Consider the following 17800-nt stretch of genomic DNA (forward strand, 5'->3'; position numbering starts at 1 on the left):
GTCGCGGGCGATCGGCGGGCCCGGCCCGGCCCCCTGGCCGCGGTCCCAAACCACCCCGCGGCCGGTTTCTAGGCCCACGGGGGTGCCGATTTCAGGCGCGGCGCCGGGTGGTTCTCCCAGTCGGTCCTAACGGCCCGAGACAGACACCCGCTGCCTCGGCCGCTGTGAGCGCAGGCCGCCCGGCAACCTCGAGCGTCTCGGTGGCGACCCCTGACCTGCACCGCTCACGGCACAGCCCCGCCCGGTGCGCGGGGCTCTGGCAAAGGCGGTGTCCCCAAAATGTTGGTGAATAGCGCAAACTTCTCTTTGGCTCTCAGTACGGGTCTCATTTCACGTTCACGGAGTTTGCGGTGGTGAAGGCTAACTCCGTAGGTGTATCAAGAATGAATAATCAGAGCTAGAACCCACAGGACGACCTCACGGGTATGCAACACATTTGTCAAATCCTACATTCAGACTAGGAGAGGTGTGAGTTCAAGTTCAAACAGAATTTCTGATGATATGTAAAGGGAATTCAGCTTTCACAAAGACAACTCCTCAGAGGCAGGGCCTGGGTCCCTTCTTTGCCTTATTGCCTTCAACAGGGAATTTTTTTTCCTTCTTTGGTAAGCGCCTGGGTACCATTATTTAAAACCCATATCATTGCCGTCCAGGACTCAGATCTTGATAGCTCTGGTTAGGACTGATCATATACAGTATAATAACAAAATAACAATAATCACAATAGTGTATGGACACAAAATCAGAAATCCAGGTCAGTGGGAGATAACGGGGAACCCAATCATACCAAAGAATTTAAGAAAAATCAGATGTAGTTCAATGACGATAAGAAAAGGAATTTCTCGGGGTGCCTGGGTGGCTCAGTCGTTTAAGTAAGGCTGCGAGTTCGGCTCAGGTCATGATCTTATGGTCCGTGGGTTCGAGCCCCATGTTGGGCTCTGTGCTGACAGCTCAGAGCCTGGAGCCTGCTTCAGATTCTGTGCCTCCCTCTCTGACTGCCCCTCCCTCCTTCTCTCTCTCTCTAATATAAATAAACATTTTTTTAAAAAAGCTAACATATATTTCAGAGCAAGTGTTGGTTAAGAGACCCTGGGTCCAAATGGTCAGTCCAGAAGGCAAAGCCGGGCTCGTCTGTTACACTCTCCAGCCCCCGGGTAACGACAGAAACCTGGGTATCTTGGAATGGCTACGTAACAAGATCTTCACGTAGGTCTGCTAGATGTGGCCCATAAAGATTCACAGTTGGGCTGGACGTGACTAGTGTGTATCACTGGGACTCCCAGCCAGGGCATTACCTTTTAGAAGTGTCCTCACCAAATTGTGAGCAGCGCACAAAATTCGTTGTTACTGCAACTGAGTTGTTAGTGCCCTGGTACCAGCTCGGGCCTCGGAGGCACCGAAGGCGGCGCGGGCAGAAAGTGTGCAGTTCCCACTACCTGGACACACAGGGGACAGGTGCAGTGACAGCAGATGCCACCTGGAGTCTGGGAGGCACTGTCATTCTGCGAGAGCCCGCAGTAGTGACTGCTGACTTGCTCAGTGTTGTCTTGAAGCTTTCAAACTCTCGGATGTAGCACCAAAGATAACCTTGAAAGGGTGCCTGCCCGGGGACATGCTGAAAAATAACAGTATCTGTTGTGGTGCCCTTCTGCAAAGTTCAAGGGCTTTGGGCCAAACAATGATAAAGAGTGTCACTGATAGAGGATTTCAGATTTAAAGAGCTATATTCAAATTGGCAGTTTAGTGCCAAATTATACATTAGTAGGCATTTCTTGTGGCCCTGACCGTATCCTTGAATACTTCCAGTTAACACAGCCCCCAATACTTGTTTGCATGTGAGGCACTTTACGTTTGGATGTCAGTTTACTTTAAAAAGCTAATGGCTATCACTAATATTCTCTTCTTGAACCTAAAATGACCTTATCCTCTTAAATCCTCTTAAAATGAGTAATGCCTATAAACTGCATCCAAATCTTTTTTTCAAAGAACAAATTATCTTTTTTTTTAAATTTTTTAAATGTTTTATTTATTTTTGATACAGAGAGACAGAGCATGAGAGGGGGAGGGGCAGAGAGAGAAGGAGACACAGAACTGGAAGCAGGCTCCAGGCTCTGAGCTAGCTGTTAGCACAGAGCCTGACGCGGGGCTCGAACCCACAAACGTGAGATCTGACCTGAGCCGAAGTCGGAGGCTTAACTGACTGAGCCACCCAGGCGCCCCCCAAATCTTTTAAATTGTAGTTACAAAACCATGCATCAACAGGTCTGGCGAAACGCTCTGAATCAGCAACAACAAATACTGAAAATTTTGCCAAACTGTACACAACCATATCAACACGGACTCCTCTTTCCAGATCCGGCATTTGATGCTTTTGAACCTTATTTTCAAGATACAAAATGCACTGTTACAAGCAAACAAAGGAGAGCCCCAATCTTCCTTTTTTTAAAAAATTTCTTTAATGTTTTTTATTTATTTTTGAGAGACAGAGCACGAGCAGTGGAGGTTAGAGAGACAGGGAGACACAGAATCCGAAGCAGGCTCCAGGTTCGGAGCTGTCAGCACAGAGCCCAACGCGAGGTTCTAACCCACGAGCAGTGAGATCATGACCTGAGCCAAAGTCGGAAGCTTAACCCACTGAGCCACCCAGGCACCCCTAGCCCCAATCTTCTTACAAGAATGAAAGAAAGGGGCGCCTGGGTGACTCAGTCGATTAAGCATCTGACTTCGACTCAGGTCATGATCTCGCGGTTCGTGGGTTTGAGCCCCACGTCGGGCTCTGTGCTGACAACTAGCTCAGAGCCTGGAGCCTGCTTCGGATTCTATGTCTCCCTCTCTCTCTGACCATCCTCTGCTCGTGCTGTCTCTCTCTGTCTCTCAAAAATAAATAAAAAATATTTAAAAATTGAAAAAAAAAAAAAGAAAGACCCGAGAAGGTTTCCCTTGAGCAACCTTAAACCCACATGCGTGAACTTCAACAAGCAAAGAGACAAAAAAGATGTGAACTAACTTGTTTGTTCTCTTGCATCCAGTTTGGGAAAGAAATAGGCTTTAAATGTGCACCTGATATGTGCCAGGCATCAGTGTTACAACCATCCCGTGAACTTCTGAGGAATTTAATTCCATACGCAGACAAGGAAACTTGGGGGTGGGGGAGTGGGGAGAGAGTTCTGTCCAAGTTCACACAGTTCTGGAAGTGGTATTGGTCCAGAGCCCCTGACCTTTCCAAAATGGCATATAATTTTCAATTTAAGTGAAAGGATAATATGAGCAAAGTTAGAGGCTAAAATAAAAATCATTAACTTTTAGGGAAAATGTCTTAAAAGAAAATGATTCCAAGAATTCGAACTATTTAAGAATATTTTAAAATGTATTAAGAACATATATATTTTTTATGTTTTATGTTTATTTATTTGGAGAGAGACCGCACATGTGAGTGAGAGAAGGGCAGAGGGAGAGAATTCCAAGAAGCTTCCGTGATGTCAGTAGAGCCCGACACGGGGCTCAATCTCACAAACCGTGAGATTACGACCTGAGCCGAAACCAAGCGTCAGCTTACCTGTCTGAGCCACCCAGACACCCTCATATATATATGTATATATATACATACATAAAGTTTATTTATTTATTTTGAGAGAGAGTGCTGGAAGGGCAGAGAAGGAGGGAGAGAGAATCCCAAGCAACCCCCCTGACGCGGGGCTCGAAGTCAAGAACCGTGAAATCATGACCTGAGCCGAAATCAAGAGTTGGAGGCTTGGTGGATTGAGCCCCCCAGGTGCCCCCTAAAACCACTGTTTTAGAAGAGAGAAGAGTTGCTTCTTTTCTCTGGGAATGGGACAGACAGGAAGGGCTATTTCTAAAATTTTCTCTTTTGAAACCGATTTTTTTCTTAGTCTAGGAGACATCTAACTCTAGAACAAGTTACCAAAAGAGGACTCTTCTCTCAAAGATTTTAGGCTAGAGACAATTTTTTTAAAGTTTGGGGTTCAGTCCTACTTAAATGTTGGGGGTGTGTGCAGGAGTGAGTCAAGGGACAGAGGCAGGAGCTGCAGGATGGGGGTCAGGTGGGAGGGAGGTGTGAATCTGGCTTTTTGGGGCCGGTTTGGATCCCCCAGGACTCAATCCCAAACCTGGCTGACTCCTTCTCTGCTTCCGGCCAGGCCAGTAACTGGGTGGGCGGGAGAACAGAGAGATTGACGTACGCGCATGCTCCTTTCCCTACACCTGCCAACGAAGTCCGCTTCCTCCGTCGCCAGCCACATCCATTCTGGCCACTGTATAAGGACACGCGTGCATCTCTTCCAAGTTTCCCCGTGAGGACGGCACACCCGGGGGTTAGGGTCTCAAAGGCCTGCTGACCCTGGCCTGGGAAGAGGTAGAAGCAACACAGCAGAGGCGGAAGGAGCTACATCCCGTGGCCTCGCTCCGAAGTGCGCACACGTCCTCTGCGGTGGCTTGGGCAAGTGGCTTCCCCGCTCAGAGCCTCCATTTTCTCGGCTGTTAACCCTGGGGGAGAGGGGCGTCTCACGGGGTTATGAAGCTTAAAACTAACGTAGGGAAGGTGCTCCGTGTACAGCAGCTATTGTTCCTTGCAGAAGAGCCCTCTTACCCGACTAGATGACGGTCCGTGTTCCTGCGTCAGTCTTCCTGGGGCTCAGTCAAGAGCTAAAATTAACAAATGTGAAATGTGAAAATGATTCCAGAAAGCACAGTCCGAGGGAGTGAAAGTAGCCTGCAGGTTTTCCTAGGGACAAGGAATCCGTTTATTTTATTAAGGGAAAGAAACACCAGCTATGGAGTCGGGGTGGCAACTAAGACTGCAATGTCACAGAGTCCTGCCTGTCACCCGAGAGCCGGGGATCACAGCCGCAGCTCTGCGGCAAGTCACAAACTCCACACCCCACTCTTTCTCCCGGCCTGTTTCAGGACCAGGACCCGATGAGCTAGCGGCACACTGGCCTGTCTTTCTGCTAATCCTGATTGTTTTGTTAGCTCCCTCCTATTTCCAGAGGTATAATTCTCCGCCGGGGGCCAGATCTGAACTGCCTTAGAGTAAATCCACTTCCTAGAAAAATCTCATCATACCAAGACTCTACATTTTATAATCAACAAGTCAGACCTAACTATGAAACAATAGTTTTTCTCTAGGCGGAAACAAGGAATTCTTGGTATGCCCATTTTTAAGTTAATTTTCATTTTTAATAAAAGTAATATCACACAAGGTTAAAAATCAAGTAGTTCTAAAGTTTTATAATAAATCAGCAATCCCCTAACCCCATCCCCCATCTGCTGCCCCAGAGGCACGCAGATTTCTAATTAATCTCCTCATATTGTTGTTTCCACGTTCGTCAGCTTTCCACATTATATATAGTAATATCCCAACCTCCCTAAGCAGTAAAATCACAATTTTTGGTTAAATCAATAATGTTCATGCAACTGTGATGATATAAATATTGTTCGCTGTTCTGCCAATAATATACTATGAAGATTTCCTTTATTCGTTTATCCTAGAGATATTACCTTGATTTTTTCATCAGATTACTCTTCTGTAGATCTATTACTATTTCCCCCCAAATATTTCAAAGATCTGTCAAACACCTCATAGGATCTCTTCCAAATACTGAGACACTTAAAATATTCTCAATCCTAGTTATTGACGTACATTCTTGTTTGCTGGAATTCACTATCCAGCGCCTTCCTGGAAAGAAAAAAGGCAGGGGTGGGGCTGTATGTCCAAAAAACATGCTTTTCTTCTCTTCTACTCTGACAGTTTGGCTGGGTATAGAATTCTAGGTTAAAAATAACTTTTCCCACTTACTTTTGAAGGAGTTTCTGCACTAGCTTCTAGCTTCCAGTATTGCTTAGAAATGCAATTCCACTCTGATTCTCAATCCTTTACATATGACCTGTTTTTCTCTTTGGAGGCTCTGGAATATCTTCTAATACCCTTGGTGTTCTGAAATTTCACAACGATACAGCTTGAAGTGAGTCTTTCACCAGCCCCTTGGCTTATCTGTACCCGTGGTGGGGGCAATGTCCCTGAGTCCAGAGTCTTTATAGGGCTATTTGTCAACATAACACCTCTAGGTGGGAAGGAGGGGTGGCCATCTTCCCCACAGAGCTGGGGAGCAGCGTGAAGAATCTAAACCAACTTTCAACGAATCCCCTCAATTTCAGTGATAGGCCTCACACTGCCTGCTTTCTGTAGCACTAATGCCTCTAATAATGTTGATTTTTCCCCTCAGCATCTTATAAGCACGCTGGCTCACTTCTAAGCAATATCTCTCTCAGAAGACATTACACTTCAATTGGCTTTTGACTACCTTCCATTTTCAAAAATGTGTTTACTTTTCTTATCCAATTATCCTTTTTGGTTCTTTAGCCCTTACGCATTTTCATTAAAAAAAAAAATCTTTATATTATCATTTCAGTTGTGCTTGGGAACAGATAGAGATGAACACAGGTCTTCAATCTTTAATCATTTTTAATCCCAATCTCTGTTGCCCATTTTATAGATGAGGTAACTGAGGCACGGACAGGTTAAATACCTTGCATGAGGTCTCACAGCAAAGTATGGTGGAGTCCGGAAAAGAGCCCAGACCCCCAAACACCCTTGTTAGAATTTTTTCCATTATGTCACACCTGCTGGGCAGGTGTTGTACCCATCATCAAGAGCCGACAGCCAGTTTAGGACACCAGGCTGCACAACTGTGTAGTTTGTGGCACACTATAGGTCTCTAACCATAACATTGCCAGTGGTGAAGAAGCAACCAAAGCCCGAGTTCCCTCATCCGCTTACAAGTCAAGTTATAGGGGCACCTTAGTTGGTTAAGCGTCCGACTTGGCTGAAGTTACGATCTCGCCGTTTGTGAGTTCGAGCCCCATGTCAGGCTCTGTGCTGACAACTCAGAGCCTGGAGCCTGCTTCCAATCCTGTGTCTCCCTCTCTCTCTCTGCCCCACCCCTGCTCATGCTCTGTCTCTCTCTCTCTCTCTCTCTCTCTCTAAAATAAATAAATGTTAAAAAAACAAGTCAAGTTATAAACAGATGTGGTATTAAGCAACAAATGGTCTGGGACCACTGGTATTAAACTCTAAGTGCTTTGCACTCGACTCAGAGAGGTTTCATGTATTTTCACGAATTGGCTGTGTCCCTTTACTTGGGTTAACTTTGGAAATAAATGCCAAAGAACTTTACTGCAAATCCCTACACCTCGTTTGCTGGGCTCTCATCCGAATATTGACTACAGACTAGGGAGGCTCCAAAACAGATCAAAAATCGCAATGTTGCAAAATCAGACTATGACCTTCAGAATCAGGTAAACTGTGAGCACGCTTTGTGCGGAAACACTGGTGAAGGGGAACCCCAACCGAGCCAGACTCCCTTGCTTTTCAAACGCTGCTTTTGGCTTTTATAGTTTTGTTCGCTTTGACCTGGGAAGCCAGTGGTTAATTTCTCCTTCTGCTTCTCTAAGACTGAAAGAATCTGGCCTGGGAGATCACGTTACTTGGGGGCGGGGAGGCAGGCAGCTGGGGTAGAGAGAAGGGCCAGCAGGGAAGGAAAACACGGCGTCTGAGCCTCCCCGCGGTGCAAGGCCCAGCGGGGAGCAGGAGGTTCGCGGAGGGGCAGGCGTTTTTCCGGGTTATCTCTGGGGCAGCTGAAGGGCGCCGAGCTGGGCCCCGGGAAGGCAAGTCCCTCGGCAATCCGCAATCGTTAGTGAGGCCTACGAAACACTGAGGTTGTCTTAGGTTTACCCCTACAACAGCACCGATGTGTTCTGTGGTCAAGGTCCTTAAAGCCACATTTCGTCTCTGCACTTGTCAGGGGCGGCTGTGGTCTGCAAGGCAGGGCCAAGTGAATGGGGCTGCTTTTCTCCCCCCAAAGCGATAGACAGGGCGTGTTCATCCAAAGCCACATATTAACCAGAGAAGAACGGCCGCGGAGAACACAGGAGAGACCGCGCGCGTTAAGTGACGCTGCGGTGACGTTGGGAGAGTCACTTGAAGAGAAAACAGCAAAGAGTTCTGCTTCCAGAGTCGACGGGCGCAAGCTGTCGGCCTGTGGGCCACCCCAGCTCCCAGCTGGCGCCTTGAGGCTCGATACTCAGCAAGGCAGCAGCCCCAAAACTGACTTAACCACTAAGTTAATTTTCACCTCTTCGAACCAATGATAATTCATAGTTATGGCCATTTCGGCATGAAGAACGTTCTGATGCAATCCCAATCAACAGCGCAGAAGTTAACTCCTCCATCAGGCTTGGGCCGGTCACTGCAGATGGACTAGACTTCCTCTGAGGAAGAACGAAGCGGAATCCGCACAGACTAGTTACAGGAACCCCCAAGCAGAGAATGGCCCCCAACATCTGTTCTCCTCTCTTGCCCTCAACCCCTAAGTTCTAGACCTTCACCGGAAGTGTTAGGTGGATATACCCCAGAATAAGGACATTTCCCGTCTCTGCAGGTCAGCATCGCCGTGCAACTCAGTGTTCGCCAGTGGTGTGTGCGCAGGAGTGATACATGCCCCTTTCGTAGGAGGGATGGGCAGCCCTCCCTCTCTCTTCTCCTTCCCACGGCTGGCACCAGGACAGGGCAGCAGGAGTGCCGTTTGGATCTTGAGGCAGAATCCACCTTTTATTTTTTCATGTTTATTTATTTATTCTTGAGAGAGAAAGAGAGAGAGAGAGAGAGAGAGAGAGAGAGCGCGAGCAGGGGAGGGGCAGAGAGGGAGGGGGACAATCCCAAGAAGGCTCCGCACTGTCAGTCCAGAGCCAGACGTGGGGCTTGATCTCACGAACCATGAGATCATGACCTGAGCTGAAATCAAGAGTCGGATGCTTAGCTGGCTGAGCCACCCGACCGCCCCGAGAACCCACATTTTAAAGAGTAACAAGGTGACAGTGTCCCCCACACAGCCAGGACTAGTAGCGTCAGCCTGCGGGAGAAGAGAGAATTGATACCTAGTTAGTTTAAAACTGCTGGTAGTCGGGGCGCCTGGGGTCGGATAAGCGTCCGGCTTCGACTCAGGTCATGATCTCATGGTTTGTGGGTTCGAGCCCCGCATCAGGCTCTGTGCTGACAGCTCAGAGCCTGGAGCCTGTCTTCAGATTCTCTATCTCCCTCTCTCTCTGACCCTCCCCTGCTCACGCTGTGTCTCTCCGTCTCTCAAAAAAACAAAAAACACAAAACTGCTGGTATTCTGCATCTGTTATAACAGCCACATAATCCTTATGGTAACAGTATTAAAAGACCGGTTCTAACTCACAGAAATTTAAGGAATTTCCTAAATCAACGATTTCTTTTATCAAAAACCGTAAATTGGAGGGCAAGCATCTGAAACCTTAAAAAAAAAAAAAAGTGTCCTAGGTAATCAGTATCAGACACGCAGCCCAGTGTCCATCTCATAAGAACCCTCCAATATCACACCTTAATGATTATGACTTTTAGCCAAACCCGCCCCTTTCTGCAATCTCTGGTCCTGGCGTAAGGGGGGAAAACCCAACTCATGTTCTTTCATGTATCTATGTGATAAAGACCCTGTATCCAGAATACAGAGAAATCTTATCACTCCGTAAGACAGTACGCAAACCAATTAAAAAATTGGTAAAAGAGTTTAATTGATGTCACCGAAGTACAAATGGCTGACTGCATAAAAAGATGCTCGGCGTCATCGGTCCTTCAAGAAACAGAAACTAAAACCACAAAGAGATTCTCTTTCACACCCATTGGAACAGCTAGAATTGAAAAGACACACAAAACCCAGTGTTGGCGAGGACGCGCAGAAACAGGGACCCTCGTGCGCTGCAGGTGGGAAGGTAAAACAGTAGGGCCACGCTAGAAAACAGCTTGGCGGCTTCTTAAAAAGTCCAATGCAAGCTTACTTGATAAGACCCAGCAATTCTACTCCCAGGAATCCGCCCCAGAGAAATGGAAACACGCGGTTGCACAAAGACTGGTCCGTGAGGGTTCAGATTACTCATCACGGCCAAGAACCAGAAACAATCCGAATGTCCACCAGTTGATGAAAGGAGAAACGAAATGTACATCCAAAGAATGGAAGAGTAGGCAACAATGAAAAGGAAAGATGCGCTGATCTGTACTGTAACAAAGCTAAACCTCCAAGGCTCGCTGAAGCGGGGAGAAGCTGGTCACAAAAGACCATGTCCTGCACGATTCCATTTCTGTGCCAAGTGTAAAACGGGCAGATCTGCAGAGACGGAGCAGATTAGCGGTTGCCTGGTGGGGAGGGGTAGGATCCACTATGAAAGGGCACGAGGGATCTTTCTGGCACGGTGGAAACGTTCTAACACCGGATTGTGGCGATGGCTGCACACTCTATAAACTTACTGGGAATCAATGAATTGTACACGGAATGGCCAACGGGATGGCATATAAAGCATGCCTCAAAAAACCTAAACAAAAAAGGAAAAAAAAAGAAGGTGTTCTGTGCCTTTGACCCTTTTCCCCAACTGGATGTCATACATTTGCAAATATCTCCTCCCAGTCCATCTGTTGCCTTTTAGTTTTGCTGACTGTTTCCTCCACCGTGTGCAGAAGCTCTTTACCTTGATGAGGTCCCAATAGTTCATGTTTGCTTTTGTCTCTCTCACCTCCAGAGACATGTTGAGTGAGAAGTTGCTGCGGCCGAGGTCCAAGAGGTTTTTGCCTGCTTTCTCCTCGAGGAGTTTGATGGCTTCCTGTCTTACATTTAGGTCTTTCACCCATTTTGAGTTTATTTTTGTGGATGGGGTAAGAAAGGGGTCCAGGTTCATCCATCTGCGTGTCGCTGTCCAGTTTTCCCAGCACCATCTGCCAGAGAGACTGACTTTCTTCCATTGGATACTCTTTCCTGCGTGGTCCCAGATTAGCTGGCCATCCATTTGTGGTCGGTTCTGTTCTCTATTCTGTTCCATCGATCTGAGTGTCTGTTTTTGTGCCGGTACCGTACTATCTTGATGATTACAGGTTTGTAATAGGTCTTGAAGTCCGGGATTGTGATGCCTCAATTTAGTTTTCTTTTTCAAGATTGCTTTGGCTCTTTGGGGTCTTTTCTGCTTCCATACAAATTTTAGGCCTGTCTGTTCTAGCTCTGTGAAAAATGCTGGTGGTGTTTTGCTAGGGACTGCCCTAACTGGATGCCGTACGCAGGACGGGACGAAGGATCTGAAGTGCGCAGGTCTGGCCGCTGGGATCCGTGCAGGGAACCGAGCAGACCGGGCTCTCTGTGGTGCTGGTACGTGGCCTCTTAGGTAGAGAAGCTTCCAACGAGAGCCGCGTTCCCGGAGAGCAAACACGAAGCTCTCCCACCCGCTCCTGACTCCTGGCCCAGCTCCTGTGTGTGAGGGGGAGGACTGAACAGATCGAGCGAAGACGATCCAGACCTGGGTAGGAGTGAGGAGGTGTCGCTCCGGTTGATCGAAGCAGAGACACGGGACAGAGCCAGCAACCCGAAGCATCAGAGGCTGGAATCTGCCATTCACGGAAGCCCTTGGATTCTCCCCGAAGCAACAGCAGCTTTCCAAATGCAACCTTCATACGCCCCTGCCGGGCTGCGACTCAGCGAGTCCCCAAACCTACACGGCAGCCCCCGTGTCTGAATAAACCTCATCCAGATCCCCGAGGGTCACGGCAGATTACTTGAGGTCACAATGTTAAGATGAATATTTAAGATCTAATGTAGCAAAGTTTCTAGGTAGTCACATTTCTAGGCGGTCAACGTGATGGTCCCAAAGTGCTCGGAGAGGGGGAAGCAAGTGATTAATTCACAACAAATAGGTCACGAGTCTCAAGCTCCTGATAAAGGAACTGCGAAGGTGAATCAGTCGATAATTCCCAATACTCCCCGGTCTTCTCCCGTACCTTTCTTCATTTGATCTCCAAAACAAGCCATGGAAGGAAGTCGGGAGGAAAGGACTCCAGATCCCCAGGGACGCTGCAGTGACTAAAGCCCAGTGGAAGGAATCCCGCAAGAAGGGGGAATCGAGAAGCCAGACACCCTCTGAGGCGGAGAACCCAGCTAGGACCCAGCCGTGCCCGGTACCGCAGGCCCTCCCCACGCACACCTGGCAAAACGGGGGTCACCCCAAAGGAGAACGAGAAACAGGCCTGCTTGCGAGAGACCTGGCCCTCATCTTCCCTTCTCGGTCTCGTCCGACAGCTACAGCGACTGAGACGCTCCTGACGGTCACCACTTGTCCATCAAAGATCTGACGTGTCATCAGAGATTTAAGAACATTCCACTCATCCAACAAACATCACCGAGCCAGCGGCGATGAAGGTGACTGAAAGGAAGACACGCTTCCAGGCCTCTGAGGACACACGGTCTTGGCGGAGACGGTGGGGAGGGAGGGAAACAAAGAATTACACTAGGGAGAACAATTTTTTTTAATTTTTTATGTTTTTTTACCTATTTTTGAGAGACAGAGAGAGAGCGTGCAAGCAAGGGAGGGTCAGAGAGAGAGGGAGACACAGAATCCGAAGCAGGCTCCGGGCTCTGAGCTAGCTGTCAGCACAGAGCCTGACACGGGGCTCGAACCCACAAAGCATGTGATCATGATCTGAGCCAAAGCCGGACGCTTAACCGACTGAGCCACCCAGGCACCCTAAGGGAGATCAATTTGATGAGTGTGTGCAAGATAGCTATGGTAGCACAGAAAAGGAGGCGAATTCTGCCCAGAGATGCCAGGAAAGTCTTCCTGGTGGAGAAACCAGTAGTGAGAAAATAGTGGGAGAGTCTTCCGAAAACCGTTTTCCTTTCAGAGCTTAGAAATTAATTAAAGGCATCCAAGGAACCCACACACGTGAACTGTGCCAAACTGACTTCCCACAAAGGTGCAATGGCAACGCGGGGGTGGGTGCTTTTGAACAATGGCCCTAGGGTGTTGGCCATCCACACGCAAGGCAGCCTCGCACTGTATACAAAACTTAATGCAAAGTGGGTCCTAGCTCTAGATGTTACATAAAGACTTCTAGAAGAGAGTCTTTGTGATCCTGGGTTAGGCAAAGATTTCTGCGGTGCAATGCCAAAAGAAGGAACCTTCAGAGACATAACAGATTGGACTTGATCAAAATTTAAAATGTCTGCTCTTCAGGGCGCCTGCGTGTCCAGCTCTTGATTTTGGCTGAGGTCATGACCTCACCGTCAATGAGACTGAGCCCCACGTTGGGCTCTGCCCCGACAGCACTGAGCCCACTTGGGATTCCCTCTCTCTTTCTCTCTCTCTCTGCCCCTCCCCCTCTAGTGCAGGTGTGTGTATGTGTGTGTGTGTGTGCGCATGCGCGTGCTGCCTCTCAAATAACCATTTAAAAAAATTCTGCTCTTCTAAAGATAGTACTAAGAGAATGAAAAGCCTAGTCACAGGCCAGGAGAAAATACCAAGTGCTGATAAGAATGTGGAGGCATTGGTGTGAACACAAATTGGTATGGACTGCTGGTAGGAGTGCAAAATACATTCCTAGAGTTTGGCAGTTTCTCTTAAGTTAAGCATATACTTACAGAAGACTTAGCAATTCTAGGGGCCCCTGGGTGGCTCAGTCCCTGAAGCGTCTGACTCTAGGTTTCGGCTCGGGTCATGATCTCACGGTTCATGAGTTTGAGCCCCACGTCAGGCTCTGCCTTGGGATTCTCTCTCTCCCTCTCCCACGCTCTCTCTCTCTCTCTCTCAAAATAATTAAGTAAACTTAAAAAAATTAATAAAGCAAAAGACCCAGCAATTCTATTCCTAATTAGTTACCCAAGAGAAAGGAAAACTTACGTCCCTGCAAAAACCTGTGCGTGAATGTTCACAGCAGCTTTTCCCCAGTCATCAGACACTGGAGAAACTCCAATGAAAGCAGCAGCTGAATGGATAAAGCTACTGTGGAGCCTTCACGCGGTGGAACGCTACCCGGAGATAAAAAGGAAGGGGACCACGTAGGTTTCATACAACAACATGAATGAACCTTACATGCATCATGACTCAAAAGGTTACACACTTCATAATTCTATGTATGCGACTCTAACGGGCAAAATTCTAAGAACAGAAACTGGAAGGCTGGGAGGCTGGCTTGACAACCAAAGGAATAAGGGGATTCTTGGTGTGACGTTCTATGTCCGGAGTGGAGTGGCAGGTGCACGGCTCAGTACGTCGTCACAACTCATCACTAAAAGGGTGAATTCTACTGGACGTGAATTCAACACTCTCCTCCTCCCTCGAGGCCCGTTCCCCAGGGGAGTCCACGGCTCGGACCCAGACTTGGCGCTTCCTGCGAAGGTGCCCCTGTGGGACGTGAGAAGGCTCTGCTGCTGGGCTTGGAGCTCTGTTAATGGTCCCCCGTGAGCACCAGCGTCTGTCATCATTTCTCGGCCTCTCCATTCCTTCTGCGGGACCCGAAGTGGGACACAGGGCAGAAGTACAAACAGGAATGATAGGCAGCTTTCCACATCGCCTCAAGGTGGGAGAAATCCACAGCTAAAGGGCTGTCTTTCTCTAACACAAACCTCCCCGCACTGGATGGGACAGCACTGGTGCTCATGAGCAGAGGCAGCTGTGGGTGATGGAGAGCAGGGCCCTGGGTTCCAGGAGGTTCTAGAAGGCTGCGGGGAGGCACCTGCCCACTCCGAGCGTCCTGTGTAATGGAGGCTGAGCCACATAGCAGTCTAGGTCTTTGTCCCCAACAATCCATCTTCACAAATGGACTTAGGAACCTTCAGGCCCCGGGAGGACGAGGGGCAGGCCTGGGCAAACCGCATCAAGGATATGGACCGCGGGCCCGGGCCGGCTGGGACCAGTCCCTGACTCAACACTGCCAGAGCAAGCAAGACCAAGAGCCTTATAAAAAACAGTGTCCGGAGACCTGGGTGGTCAACTTCCTGCCAGCAAGCGAGTTGTACAAAGACGGGGGCCGGGGGGGGGGGTGCTTATCGGTCTGGTTCACGGTCTCCTAAGGACTGGGAGTCCCACTTAATGTCTCAGCATTCCACTGTGTAGGGGACAAAACTGTGACTCTGCCCTGTTGCAGATCGTGAAGGGAATGCTAGCTCTGGACTCTGCCTCAGGTTTGTGAATCTGATTCCCCAGTTCCCGAAAAGCCCCAAAGAGGGAATTTGACAAGATTCAATATCTATCAAAATCGCATATATATTTACCCTTTGACTGGGCAATTCTATTTTGGGGGGATTTGCTCTATAGACTTCCCTACACACACACACACACACACACACACACACACACCACACAACTGAGTATGAACATACACACACGCACACACACACTCATGCAGCACTGTTTAGTCAAGTGTCAATCACGAAGTTCAATAAACTCTGGTCTTAGCCTTAAAATTGGGGTATAATTACTCTTCATGGGGGTCCACAAGCTTTCTGAGAAGTTTGCAAGTATTCATTTATAAGGAACCAAATTTCAGATCCTCAGTTTCATCTGTACTGTTCTAGAGCAGATCTGCCTGAGAACCCCCCTCCCAGTTCACCTACCACTGCTTTCATAATCACCTTCCTCCCTTTCAAAAGAGAAGACCACCTCTCCTAAGTCCCCATAGGTTTAAAAATTCCTGGTCACCGAACTATGGGACAATCTGAGAACACATGACTTCAGGGGGGAAGTTTTCTTTCAGAGCAAAGCAAAGGGAGCACCATTAAGAGATAAACATTAAGTATTCTGCAAATGTTTATTGAGCCCCTACTGAGAGCTAGCTACGGTCCTAAGCTCTAGGGTTACAACAGGTAGAACGCAGGCGGGAAAAACCCTTCCTTCAACAGTTCACATTCTGGTAGAGGGAGACAGACACCAAGACTGGTAAATCACAAAATATATAAGAAAGTAAAAACTGCTAGGGAGAAAACGCAAGGAGGTCAGGGAGTGGGGATCGGATCATAATTTTATTAATTTTTTTATTTTTGAGAGAGAGACTGTGTGAGCAGGGGAGGCACAGAGAGAGGAGACAAGAGGATCTGAAGCAGGCTCTGCACTGAGAATAGAGAGCCCCGTGTGGGGCTTGAACTCACGAGCTGAGTCGAAGTTGGATGTCCAACCGACTGAGCCACCCAGGAGCCCTAGACTGTAATTTTAAAGAAAATGATCAGAAAAACCACTGCTGAAGGTAACGAGTGAGCAAAGACCCAAAGGAGGGAGAATGAACTATGGGAAAAGCGCTTTCCTAGCATAGGGAACAGCAAGTGCAAAGGCACTGGGGCAGGGAGGATGGCGCGGAAAGGTTCAAGGAAGTGCAAACAGGCCAATGCGGATGGAACACGGTCAGCCAGAAGGAGAGTAACAGACAGTCAGAGGCTGCAGACCTGGGAAGCTGCCTGGCTGAGGTGACAGTCGGGGCTTTGGTTTTTACTCTGAAGGGACTAGGAGGGCACAGGAGGCGTGGGGCAGACACAAGGATCTGGTTACCGCTAAAGGGATGACTCTGGCTGCACTAGGAGAAGACAAAGAGGGCTATCAGTGAGCAACGCTGACCTGCTGACCTGGGAGAATGACCTGGGAAGTGTCTGTCCCCCACCCTTCTGGTTTCTGGAAAGGCTGCACTGAATGCGTATTGTTTCCTCTTTAAATGGCTGGTAGAATTCACCGGTGAAGCCATGTGGGCCTGGAGCTGTCTTTGCGGGAAGATTTTTAACTGCAAATGAAACTCCTTAACGGACTTGACGCTCTCCGCTCTCCGGGTCGTCTGTTCCCTCCTCCGGGTCGTCTGTTCCCTCCTGAGCTGGCTTTGAATGTTTGCGTCTTTCAAGGAATTTGTCTGGTTTTCCTCGGTTGACGATTCATTCCCTTATTACACTTTTCAGATCTGCAGAATCTGTGTGATGTTACCTCTTTCTTTCCTAATATTACAATTTTTGTGTTCTCTTTTTCTCCCGATCAGTCTGCCTTGAGGTTTATCAATTTTATTGCTCTTCTCAAAGAACTGGCTTTTGGTTTCACAGGTTTCTTTACGGCTTTTGTTTGCTATTTCACCGATCTCTACGATCTCTACGTTGGTCCTCTTTTCTATTTACTTTGGGTTTTGCGAGCCTTTATTTTTCTACTTTCTTAAGGTGGAAACCCAAGGCCATTTACTTGAGACTTTTTTTCTTTTCTGATGTAAGGATTTAGGGTTACATAAATTTCCCTTTTGTGCAATACCCCACAAATTTTGTTACGTTTTCACCTACATTCAGTTCTGAATGCTTGCTAATTTCACTTTTGATTTTTTTTATTCGACTCGTGGTTTATTTGAAAATGCTATCTAATTTCCAAATAGTTGAAAGATCTTCTTGATATCTTTCTGTCACGGGTCCTTCATTTAATTCCACTGTGGTCAGAGATCATACCTTCTATACATTGAACCAGCTTATATATACTGAGACTTTTTGAACGGCCCAGAAACTGGTTTATCTTGGTAAGAGATCTGTGCACACCGGAAAAGAATGTGTATTCCACTGTTCGGGGGTAGAGTGTTTCATAAACCTAAACTACGTCATGTTGGTTGATTACAAGGTTCAAACCCCTCTACTCTATTAATTTTCTGCCTACTCGTTCTTTAGTTAACAACTCCAGCTATGAGTGAATTTCTTGCAGTTCCATCACTTTTTTTATTCACATACTTTGAATCTGTTAATACATATGTCAACATTTAGGATTATATATCTTCTGAAGGAATTCACCCCTTTATCGTTATGAAATGACTCTCTTTATCCTTGGGCAATATGTTTTGTTTTAAAGTCCACTTTGTCTGGGGCACCAGGGTGGCTCAGTCTGTTGAGCGTCCGACTTCGGCTCAGGTCATGATCTCGCAGTTTGTGGGTTCGAGCCCCGCGTCGGGCTC

General features: G+C 47.8%; 1 protein-coding gene across 2 annotated transcripts in view; it reads right to left on the reverse strand.

Moving 5' to 3' along the window:
• Nucleotides 1-17800, reverse strand: part of ABL1 (ABL proto-oncogene 1, non-receptor tyrosine kinase) — a 141002-nt gene that overhangs the window by 47221 nt on the left and 75981 nt on the right. The gene's annotated exons all lie outside the window — the stretch shown is intronic.

Source organism: Suricata suricatta, chromosome 13 (assembly GCF_006229205.1).
Source record: "Suricata suricatta isolate VVHF042 chromosome 13, meerkat_22Aug2017_6uvM2_HiC, whole genome shotgun sequence".
NCBI lineage: Eukaryota > Metazoa > Chordata > Mammalia > Carnivora > Herpestidae > Suricata > Suricata suricatta.